The following is a 12,319-nucleotide window of genomic DNA, read 5'->3' on the forward strand; positions in this document are numbered from 1 at the left end:
ATTCTTTCCTCTGGTGGCAGAAAAGTGATTTGGGATGCAATAGTTAGGGAGAGATCAGCAGCTGAAATAAATCAGGAAATAAACTTAACATGAAAAACTACAAGCAGGGATTCTTTTTTTTTTCAGAACTGTCCCTTCCAAAATGTCTTTAATGAACTTGGAATGAAAAGCTGCATTAAAGTGTCTATATAAATGTGCAGTTTCCCACCAAACCACTCCTACAATTATTGTTAGGAAAACACAAACACTACCCATGGCTGAGAAATTAAGGAGTAAGGATGGTAAAAGAGGAGCTCTGCTTTTAATGGGTTCTAAGAACTCTGCAAACAGCCTGAGGAAAACATGATTCTTTGTGAAAGAAGATGGTAAATCTGATTTTTCCCTGCAGGTTCCATCTGAGTACATGTTTATATGTGCAATTCTTTACTGATGCTGATGGATCCCCATAACAGGAAGAGAGGAATGCAGTTTTATAGCTTATTAAACATATTTTTACATGGGGAAGATTATTGTGTTCATAGCCTCAGATTGCCAAAATGTAATGGATGCAAAACCCCTCTGAATTAGACTTCCACAATTTGGAAATAACTCAGTGACAGGAAAGATCTATTTGATGTTTTAAACATGTCCTAAATGTAGTATGACATTGTGAAGAGGTTTCAAGAAATGATTGTTGTTATTGTTCTTTCATTGCAAAAGCTCCATGAAACCTCTGATTTCTGCTGGGAGATTTCATGCTAATTTTGTAGTCACTTCTACATGAGCAGGATGTGAATAACCTGAGGATTTCATAAATGAAAGCCTCCCAAACATCAGAAGGATTAGGCTGACACTAAACATTTAACTGCTCTGCCAAACAGAAAGAACACATTACTCCTAACACAGAAACATAAGCAAATGATGAATTCATTTAAACCCTCAAAGGTTTTCTCACTGAGCCTAGCCTAAATTTTATCTGGATCCACCAGCCAGCAGAAGCGGCACTGGTTGGGTTTTACAGCTCCCCTTGCCCAGCCTCCTTCCAGATGTGCCCAGGGGGGCTGACAGCAGCAGCACATCTCACTGCTGCTGCTTCTGCATCCCAGGAGGGCGAGCAGAGAGGGCCCTTCCTCTGTTCTGGGGGTGTGAAGGTGCCTCAGAGCTCCCAGATGGTTTAAAATCCTCTTGGGAGTCCTGGATCTGCCTCCATGAGCACCTCTAAACCCCTTCCAGCTCCCACAGCACAGCTGGCAGTAGGAGCAAGAGGCAGATCAGGTTTAGGAGGAAGCATCAGCTCACTGAATCAAAGCCAAGAGGGACAAAAAGGAAGATTTGCTGGCCAAGTGAGTGCTGCATGCTAAACCCATTGCTCCCACAGCAAAATATTCCTTTATAGAGTCCCCTGTGTTTTCTCTCTCTGTGAGTTTTACAAAGCCTCTGTTGGCCATTTCAGTTCTAACAACGGAACTTGTTTTCTCGGCTCTAAGTTGCAGTTATTAACAAAATTACATCCCACAGCTCCTGAAGAGGCTCCAGCCACTCCATTTTTTGAGAAAACCCAAAACTTGTCCCTGATTTTTATTGCTTTTAACGCATCAGGGAGAAAGACAAGGACTTTAAGCCGTGTTTGTGTAATAATGGCAACACTGTGGATGCTATTGGGCCTAACTCCTAAAACATCCCATCTTTTGTCTCTGGCCACCAGCAGCAGCTTTATAATCCCTGCCCCACCATGGTGCTCTGGAACTCGCCGTGGCCACTGCTGGAATCCTTGCCAAGCTTTTCATGGCACCCAGAGAGCAGAGATTAAATTCATAGAGCTGCTCCTGGCCGTGAGCCCTCCTTGGTGGGGCAGGAGGTTCATTCCTAACACAGCTCTGGAGCTGGCAGGGCTGGTGGATGGAGGTCTCAGGGATGGCACAGCCACAGCTCTGGGGGAATCCTCCTTCCCAGCCCAAGGTGTTTGGGATTTCCAGCACAGGTGAGCACAGGTGGGTGCTGCTGCCTCCTCGGGGCATTCCGGGTGTCCTTGAGCTGCCTTTGGTGCTTCCTCCTGGATTGGTTTGGTGTTCCAAGGCCAGCACAGCCTTTTTGAGTTTGCTCCTTGCAAACACCAAGCTTTGCACATCTCAGAGCTTCAGATCTCAGAGCATCACAGTAACAGCCTTAGGGAGGAGGACTGGATCTGTCTGAACACCCCAAAATTCCTTTTTCCTGCTGTTCCAGAACTCTGGGTGTACTGGTACACACAGATAGAGTGATACATTTTCTCACTGTGCAACTGTTGCTCCTCAGAGCAAGAAGTTTAGCAGGGTCTGCCTTGGATAATTTCAAAACTCAGAGCATCCCCCAGCAGAATTTCTGGCAGAAACACAACCAAAGTTGCTAAATAACAGAGGAACTAAACCTGCTGTATTTTGACAATTGTAATAGACATAAGATTAAAAATTCCCTAAGAAATAATTCTTTCTGCTTTTAATAATAGCTTCTGTTAGAGACCTTTTCTACTTAATCAACCTGCTTAAAATTCTTGCCTCCAGCAGGAAAGAATCCCAGTCACAGGGAGACAAACATTCATTAAGCCTTGTACAATAAACCTACTCTGCAGCTGAAGTGCTATTAATATCATTTTACAGAAAAAGGAAATGGAAGAATAGTGAGATGGGAGTAACTTGCTTGAGGTCACAAAAAGGTTCATGAAACCATGGTCGAGTAGCAAACCTTGAATCAGAGAGCTCTCCTCTAGCCCAGGGCCAGCACACCCTCCCTCGCTGTGCTCTTCCACACTCTGCTGTTTACCAGCCATTACTGGTTTTATTTTAAAGCCATAAATTTTATAAGATGTGGAAACATTGTTTTCTTGAAGATCTAAACGTTTAACACCAACCCTTTAACGTTTCACTCCACGACACGACAGCAATTCTTTTCATCCTCACTTATATTCCTAATTAATGAGCACTGTTAAAGGGGTGCCCAGTTCCCCCTCACTGGTCTCCCAGTAAAGGGAACTGGGAATCTGGCAGACAGCAGCGTTTCCTGCCGAGATAAATGTGCTGGGAATCTTCAGCAGGTGGGGAGGGACAAACCTGAGCTGTGGGCTGATGGCTCTGCCCATGGCACTTGTGTCACCTCAGCTGCTGGCTGGGGACTGCTGCCTGTCCTGCTGGGATTGTGCTCTGCAGGAACAACAGAGAGCTCTTGCAGGAGCCACCAGTTAAAATTAAATAATTTAAATTGTAATGGTAATTTTAACTTTAATGGTAAGGAAGTAAAATGCAGACCAGAGCCAAATTAGGCAGTGGTGGAATGATAAAGAAAGAAAAGTTTCTGTGAGAGAGGATGGAGGAGTTGGTAGAACAGCAGGGCTGGAGAAGAGAGGAGTGGAAGGAGCTGGGATACTCGGATCCCTGGCAGGGGAGGTGGCTGGGAGCAGCAGGATCGGGCAGAGCCCATCCCCATCCCATCCCCATCCCCATCCCCAGCCCCAGCCCCATCCCCATCCCATCCCCATCCCCATCCCCATCCCCATCCCCATCCCCATCCCCATCCCCATCCCCATCCCCATCCCATCCCCATCGCTCTCTCTGCTCTCCGGGCGCTGCCCAGCGCTGCAGCTCCGCAGGAGGAAATGGAACCTAAAGGGACTTTTAGCCGAGTTAATTAATGCCTGTAAGAGCAGCCAATTGCCATCAGCACCTTGTCTGTCACTCCCCGGAGATGTGTTAAAAATAACAGCCTATTTCCTGCTGCAGCCAGCCGCGGCCAAGGCAGGCAGTGACATCTTAAGGCTGCTCCCAGAAGTGGCTGGGGACTCCAGGGGATGGATGTGACACATCGGGAGGGGCCCAGCCCTGCTGCCACAAACACCTGGGCAGCTCGGCATCCTGCTGGGTACCCAGAGACCGCGGCACAACAGGCAGCTTGCAAAGTTCGGAGAACTTTTGTTAAAATAACCAAACCCGTTTCAGAATAACAATAATAAATATAACTTCTCCCTACAGTTATTAACAGTTTTTCCACTTGTAAACTAAAAAGCAGTGTCTCTAAAGCGAGCAGTGAGTGAAAGAAGGGCGAATGAGACATCTCTTGTCTTACAGGGAGGGTTTGCAAAGCCCAGCTCCAGGCTCAGTTGAACTTTGCTGTGTATCAATGCAGAGAGAGAAACTTCCAAAGGGTGATTCAAAGCTGACACTGCTGTGACTCAGAGAAAACTGCTTCCCAGAGAGAGCAGGAAGGATGTGAGCAGCCTTAAAATTCTTTGTGACTGTCCCCATCACTCTGGACTGCAAGGTTATAAAAGGAGTTTTCAAACAAAAATGTTTTCAATAGATTATTTCTTTTACCTTCTATTTGTACACCACTGAAAGAGTGATAGGTGCTTTATAAATAGAACAGGGCCACTTTTATCACCCTAAAGTGATAATCCTGCAAGTTTCCCATCCACAGGAGGACTTGGCGGTATCAGCCAGGGCTGATATTTGGCAGGAGGTTCTGTCCCAGAGCTGGGAGCTCACCCAGCTAGTTCCAAACATGCAGCTCCTGCTCTCCCCTGGATGCTCTGAAAGCTTGGCTCACAGCACAGCACAGGAGCTTTGAGCACCCAGAATAACAGCATTTTCTTTAGGAAGATGGATCAGAGCAGCCAAGCCCTGCAGAAACAGCTGCAGGCAGCACACGGTGCCCTGCTCCAGGAGGGGACCAAAGCAGGGAACAGCAGCTCCTCACACAGGATCTGCTCCGTGCCTGGAGTGTCAGGATGGGGATGGGGGATACATCTGAGTGAGGTTTGGGGAGTGATGGAGCTGGAATATCCAGAGGGAAGGAGGAAAGGGAATGTTCTCCACCTGTGGCCAGAGCTCAGCCAGGAGGAGGAGCAGCTGGGTGATCCTCTGGGCTTGGCCTTCAGCTGAGGATGGTCTGAAAAGAAACCAAAGCACCGAGTACTCAGCAATTATCAACAAAACCTCACTGATCTCACTCCTGTGGGAGACCACGAGGAAGGGGGTGGGGGTCTTCAAAAGCCCCTGTTTATCTATAATGCATAACACAGCTACACCTCAGCAAAACCAGCAGTCGGAGCCTTTGGAGAATTCCAGCATTAAATTACTTCCTCCAGTCTCAGCACACCGTAATTTATGTAGGACACAGCTGAGAGGATTCAAAGAGGGAGCTGTCCTGGGGGATGTTTCATTTCCCAGCCTGTGAGTTCACACACAGGCAGAACAAGCTGCTGAAAAGCAGAGGTTGCCCTCCCTGCACAGAACAGGCTCCACACCTGCTGCCTGAGGACAGCTTTGCTCGTGTCCAGTGCAGGGGAGCTTTATTCCCTGTTTTATATCCACTCCTGGCTTGAAAGCGCTCTTTGAAAAGCCTGACTGCTCTGGGAAAGCGATTTGGATACAGCTTGCTTTCAGTGCTGCTTATTTAGGGAGTTTAGGGGAGATGAGATGTCTGAGTGGCTCCATCCTGGCTGTACTCTCACACAAAAAACCAGATCTGCTGCTTCTGAGTAGGTCAGCAGTGGAAAACACAGGGTTTAACACCTTTTTGTGAGATACAGCTTTACCTGCCACAGCAGAGGTGTTGGGGGAGCAGCAGTTCATGGGCCCTGCCTATGAGGGCACGAATTAAACCACAGAGCAGCCGGCCTGTGTAAACAGGAATTGTCTTTATTCTTTACTCGAGGTTTAATTCATCATTTGATTGACAAACTCCTGCACTGTGGCAGCCTCAGCTTCTGTGCTGGCATCAGGAAAGGGCTGTGAGAGGTGTGCAAGTGCAGCCTGCACTGGCATTTAGGTGAAGTTTCTTATTTAAATCACTGAGATGGACGCTGTTATCAATTTACCAGCCACACACATCCCCCTGTGCGATCCCTCTGAGCCATGGCCAGGTTCTGTGAACGAAGCCTGTTGGAACCTCTGGCACACAAGTGACAAATCACAGTGCTACCAGAACTATTGACACACATTTTTAATACATAACCAGTGTTGTTATATATAATCAGAGCTGATAGAGTCCAGCAGAAAAGGGTATTTTAAAGTGCCAATAAAACCACTTAGCTTTTACAGCACTGAGTTTACCCCATTCCCCCCTTCCTCCAAAAAAGCTTTTCTTTTGAACTGAGCAATTTATACATTGGGGCAGTGTTATAAAGTCGGTATTTATAGCAGATTTCAATGGACTGGGAGCTGGAATAAAGGCAGCTTGCTTTTAAATGCAGCACGGAGGCATCTTTGCATTGATAAGATTAGCAGCTGTTTGTACATAGGAGATGATGTGCTCACCCAGGGGCCTCATGTCCTCCTCCTGCAACTGTACCCAAATTCATTTGCTTTTCTAACAAATCGCTCCTGCCCCCATTTTTCTTCCATTCATTCAGTGTAAACTGAGTAACTCGTTTAACCACCAGGAGCTGAGCTGAAGAATTTGGCTGATAACACCACGATGCCTTTTTAATTGAATCCTTTTCTCTGCAAAGCCCACAATAAATGCATCACCAGGCCGGTGATAAAAGCAGCTCAGAGCTGTGTAACCACTGTAAGATGATCACATAAGCACAGTTGGCCATCACTTGGGCTTTGTTATGCCTCAGTTGGGTTTATCTTGGAAATCAGTTTGGTATTGATGGCATAACTCATCAGCAGGATGCTAAACAGCCCCATGCCCCAAACTGCTTTGATTGCCACAGTGATACCGTGCTCCTGCAGAAAAAACAGCTCACAGGAAAGTAATCAACACCCAGATTCTTACCCAGCATGAATACAGTAAATTATACTCAATGTTTAAATTCTATATGACACTTAAATGGTTACAAATGTAGAAGTTTTTGGGAAGTCCCCTTCAAGGAAAATCTGTTTTGTAAATGTTTTCCCATTAATAACAATGCAGAAGGGAGGAATGTTCTTCATTTTGTGGTAGAGTCTCTGTGTCTAAACATGAGCTAAAATAATGATTGTCCTTGGGATTTAAAGAAATTAACATCTTTATAACATGGAGAGGCACAAAATGGAAAACCTTTGATGAAGGTGGATTTTCTGCATGAATTAATATTGATTTAACATGTTTGTTTATTTCTTTTTGTACTACTTGCTGTTGGTGGTAGTAAACAGAATTGTGTGCATGGCCCAGTTCTTTCTCCAAATACAAAGTATTTCTATTTACCAAATGCAAGAACTGACCTCACACAATGGAACAGAGACAGGGCAAAGAACAGAAATTTGCACATGCAAATTGACCAGTTCTGCACGAATGGGCCAAAGGAATAAATCTGTGAAAGCTGAACCCAGAGAAGGAAACTGCCAAAAGGTGAAAGAACAAGTAAAGTTTTCTTTTTTTTTTTTGCTTGTTTCTGGTTTCTGTACCAGTCATTTCACAAAGCAGATTTTAAGGAGGGATCTGACCTGAAGTCAATGGAAAGATCACTGCAAAGTTCAGTGGCCACATGGATAATTTATTCAGAGCTTAATACAGACAGAAACTTGTATTTCTGCCCATGGATTTTATCCATGGATTTATGGATCCTCCCTTTTCATAGCTGCTGGATTGATAGCTGGATTTATTATTAAAGACTTACCTACACAGGGAGGAAAAGAGGATGAATTCCAATTTGAGCACTTTGCTCTGCAGCAGCTGAGGCTCAGGCACTGCCAGGATCCAGCTGGGCTTTCATCCCTGGGTCCACCTGGAGGGGTTTTCCTCAAAATCCTGCACCAGGTGCCAGTCCTGCCCATCCCACGGGGCTCAGAACCATCCCAAAGCCTGAGCTCTGCCACGGCACAAACCTTCCCCACCTGGTGATGGGGTCTCAGGATCTGCTGATTCCTTGGCTTTGTGCATCCTGAGCAAGTCAGGAAATGGGGGAGTGAGTTTGGCAGGGGAAGGAGGAAGAAGTGTCAATTTCTGTTAAACGTGTTCTGTGCTTTTTTTTGAATTTGGTATTGGAAGGAGGATATGATTTCACTGGGGGCATCATTGGTAATTTACAGTGCTGCCCTGAAGGACAAATAAAAGGCAGGTGGGTTTTGCCTGGCTTTGATCCCATTTTGCCATGATCAATGTGCTGGACAGCACTCCTAGGGGAGTTTGGGATTTGGTGCAGAGGATTTATGGAGCTGTAGAAGTTAAAAACAAAAAAAAAACCTGAAAGCAAACAACAATAACAAAACTCAAACAAACAAAACTCCCAAACAACAACAAAACAAACAAACAAAAACCCAATAAAAAACCCCAACAACAACAACAAAAAAGAAGAAAAATAAAAGATGAAGAAGAAAAAAGAAAAGTGTTTAGATGCCCTCTACTCCATTGCACAGGAGTATTGTGCCACTGGAGTGGAATTTAAACTGAATTTAAACAAAAGCATTCTCTTCTCCTCTCCACCTTATGTGGATGATTCCAGAATCCATGGGAAAATCAGAGCAGAGGACAAGGGGTGATTTCCCAGTCCCCCAAACTGTACTCTCATCCCCAGGTACCCCTGAACCACCTCCCTCTCTTCCTTAGACATTCTTTCCTTGATCTCCAGTTTCTCTGTGGGTTCTGCACTGAACATTCTCCCTTCCCTTCCTTTGGAAGCCTGGAAAATTCTGGACTTGTTTGGCCCTGAGGATCAGGCAGTGAAAAGGAGCGGTGAGTGCTCTATTTCCACGGCAACAAAGATTAAAAATGAGGAAAAAGGCACCTCCTCACAGCTGCTGAGATGTTTGGGAGCTGAGGAGTTCCTTGTGCACCTTTTCTGCCAGGGAGGGTGGAATAAGAACGGTGTCAGTCCCCTGAGCTCCCAGCTCATCCCAGCTGCACCTTCCAGAAGTTTCCACTCCATCCCCTCTGGAGAGCTCTGTCAGACTGAAATCATTTTCATTTCACTCCAACTGCCCCTGCCTGGAGGAGCTGGGGAAAGTTCTACCAGCTGTACACCCATTTTACTGGTTTTACCTTTCTTTTCTCTGATCATCAGTCTGTCAAGGCTATCGAGATTTACATTTAAATGTAAAACTGGACTGTCCACCAAACAGCCTTTGAAGCTATTAGCCGTGAAAGATAATCAATTGGGAATGGGCCCCTGCAGAGCACTTTTCAAGCCAAGTCATCACCAAAAAGCAATTTTGCTGGCAGGCTTTTTTTTTTTAAAGGAAAAAATCATGAACATCTCCAGCCAATTAAAGTTCTATCAATGGCTGATCTCCATGATTTTACAACAACAGCAAAATTTAACATTGTTAAAGGCAAAGTGAATCACAGGATGAATCCTGAACTTTTTAGGAGGCACTAAGCAGCAAGGATTGGTCAGTTTTTAATAATGCCCCAGCAATTTTATGTGCTTTGAGAACCAGAATGATCCAATGTGCCCAGAGACAAGGAAGAGTGCTGCTATTTAAGCTAATAAGTCTTACATCAGTCTTGTAAAAATTTAAACCCTAGGTACATTTTTATCACCTCTTCAGCTTTACAACTCTAACATGGCATCTCACATTGCTGTTTTGTTAAAACTGTGTCACCATTTGTAGTCCCCTTTATTAGAATAAAAAAGCATGTTTCACAAAGGACTTTAATCTATTAATTATGACTGCTATGCATTATGCAGCTGAGCTTTATGCATTCCTGTTCTTTCAGATTTTCCTCTGGGCCATCAGGAGATGTGACTATCTGCAGGATCTAGCTGGGAATTTGCATCTCGCTCATCACTGAGGTATCCAAGTTATTCCCATCCTCACATTATCCTTCCAGGGCACCTTCTCCAGGTGGGGAATCCAGCAGCACAGCTCCAGTGCAAATACTGACAGAACTGATCTAGCCTGTACTGATATTACTGATAGAATAATCGATGATGGCCAAAGGCAGGAGGTGCAGACACACTTGGGGAGGAGGAAGCTGTGCTCTGTGCTAGGAGAAGGGCTGGGCTGGATTTTCTCTTTCAGTCTGACATTTAGAAAGCACAAAAACAAGCACCAGGCGGAGGGAGGTGAGGGCTCAGGGCTGGCCTTGCTCTGCCTCTGCTGGCCCAGGGCTTGGCCAGCAAGAGGATGGAAAAATGTCTGACAGCTCAGGGCAGCAGGATCCAGGGCCAGCCTTTATTTCAAACGCTGCCAGCACAGACAGCACAAAGATTTATCAGCTGTCCTTCACTTTGGAAGACATCAATGGGAAACTCAAGCTGAAAACCTTGGAGGTTTCTCCACAGCTTTTTTAGGTGTCTCACATCAGGATTGATAAACTGGAAGACATTGGTAACAGCTTGCTTCACCCAGCAGCACAAGAAGCAGAAAAGCATCAGTGTGTCTTTAAAATAAAACCCAACCAAAACACACCAACCAAATTAAAACATCTTAAAACACTCTCTGAGCCCTCAGTTAATTATTTCCCAGATCATGTTCAACTTTTACCTACAAAATGCAGCCACTCTCACTAACCAAGAGCTTTCACTTTCAGAATTAAAGGTAAGTTTACACAAGGTCTGATTCGAGGAACTTGGACACCTCTGTCAAAGCTGTCTGCAGTAAATGATAATTCCTGGTTTTAGAGAGGCAAACACAGCTCCTGAGGCTTGTGGAATAAATTGGCTGGTCCCACAGGTTACAGAATCCAGTGCCACTCCAGCAGCAGACCCTGAACACGAGGCTGTTTGACACAGCTTGTAAAAAATCCACCTCTGCTTTGCCATGGATGTTTTTCCTTCCCTACAACATTGTGAAGCCTCTAAAGACAGCCATGTAACCAAACACTGGATGTTTTATGAGTCCTTCTCCATGTCCAGCAACTGCAATAAAGACAAAGGCAGAACTGGATACCTGAGAGACAGAGAAAAGAAAGCTTTTCCTGCCACAGACTTTTAATTCACGCTGATACCTGAGACATCATTTCCTCAGGTCACTATAGAAACCTTTATCACCTCATGAAAGGTCATTGGGTAAGTGACAGCAGACATCAGTTTCTCATAACAATATTGGTTTCCCTTCTTAAAATTTAAATAACAAGGCTAAAGATTTTCCAGCTGGAGATGTAAAAAGCCATTAGAGTGGCCAGTCAATATTCCTGAAATTATAGGATAGAGCTCTTGCCACTGAGGACACAGAAAATATTTTTGCAGTCACCAGAGCAGCACAGTGCAAAAAGGATGACTGACTATAATAAATAAAGAATCAGAAATACAGAATAAAGGTATCTAAAGTTTTAAAAAAACTAAGCCTTTCCCCAGTTTTTTGTATTGTAGAGAAAAAATGTCTTGGCATGTCTCTGACATTACAAACCCTGCAACAGAAGGTTCTTTCCAGTGCAGTCAGATGACAGCATTAATAAATAGCTCATTAACAAAATGATTGGGAAATATTTTGATTACAATTTTTCAATTGCAAGCCCCACATGTATTCAATAAAAGTTTGGTTTTCTCCCAGTTCCCAAAGGAGCCAGCCTTGGGCCAAGTCCTGCTGCTTTTAGGCCTCATGCGAGGTGAGAACTTGATCCCATCCACTCATCCAGGAGCGCTTCCTGGGGAATATCCAGGAATCCCTGTGCATGGGACAACTTGAGGCTGGTTTGGAGCAGGAATCTCCCATTTTAATGCAAATAGCAGCTAAAGTTTTTATCAAAATCACGTAAAAGATACAGCACCACTGATAAAGTTTAATCCAGTGCTGTTCAAACCCCACTGGGGCCAGTCAGAACCAGCCTCCCCAAAACACAGTCAAAGGTGTCCAAACACATTTTTCTTCAGCTTTTTTTCCTGTTGTGTACTCCTGCCTCACAAAAGCAGAGGAGAAAAGCACATTTCAGCAGGTCTGGTGGAGGATCAGCTCATGTGGAACTGGGTCTGGCTTTAAAAAGCAGCGTCAGGGACAGCAACAAACCCCAAAGGGCTGGGAAGGCCCAAGGGCTGGGGCTGGTTTATTGGAAATGCACACAGGTTCTGCACTCTGCCTGCCCAGTCTAACCTCAGATCTCTGGGCAGGCACAAGTCCATCCCCAGAGGAGGGAGGCTGTGACATGCCATAAACTCACACCTGGGACACAAGGGGGAAATTGGGAAAGAGCCTGTGCTGAGAGCAGAGCCTGCCTGGGCTGTGCTGGGTGGGATATCCAGATATTCCCTCTGGGAGTTTGGGATGTGCTGGGTGGGATATCCAGATATTCCCTCTGGGAGCCAGGGCAAGAGACACTTGTTCTGAATTAGCAGGCTCCTCCTGGGATGGCTCTGCTGATAACATGAAGAATGTATGAAGAGATTAAAACAACCTGCTCCTGCCAGCTCCAAAACACACAGACCATCACTGCTATACCCAGAAACCAAGCTAGAATATTAGAAGGGCAAACAGAAAAGAAATTGCTCCGCTGTGAGCCTTGG

Source organism: Cyanistes caeruleus, chromosome 16 (assembly GCF_971803275.1).
Source record: "Cyanistes caeruleus chromosome 16, bCyaCae1.hap1.1, whole genome shotgun sequence".
Lineage (NCBI taxonomy): Eukaryota > Metazoa > Chordata > Aves > Passeriformes > Paridae > Cyanistes > Cyanistes caeruleus.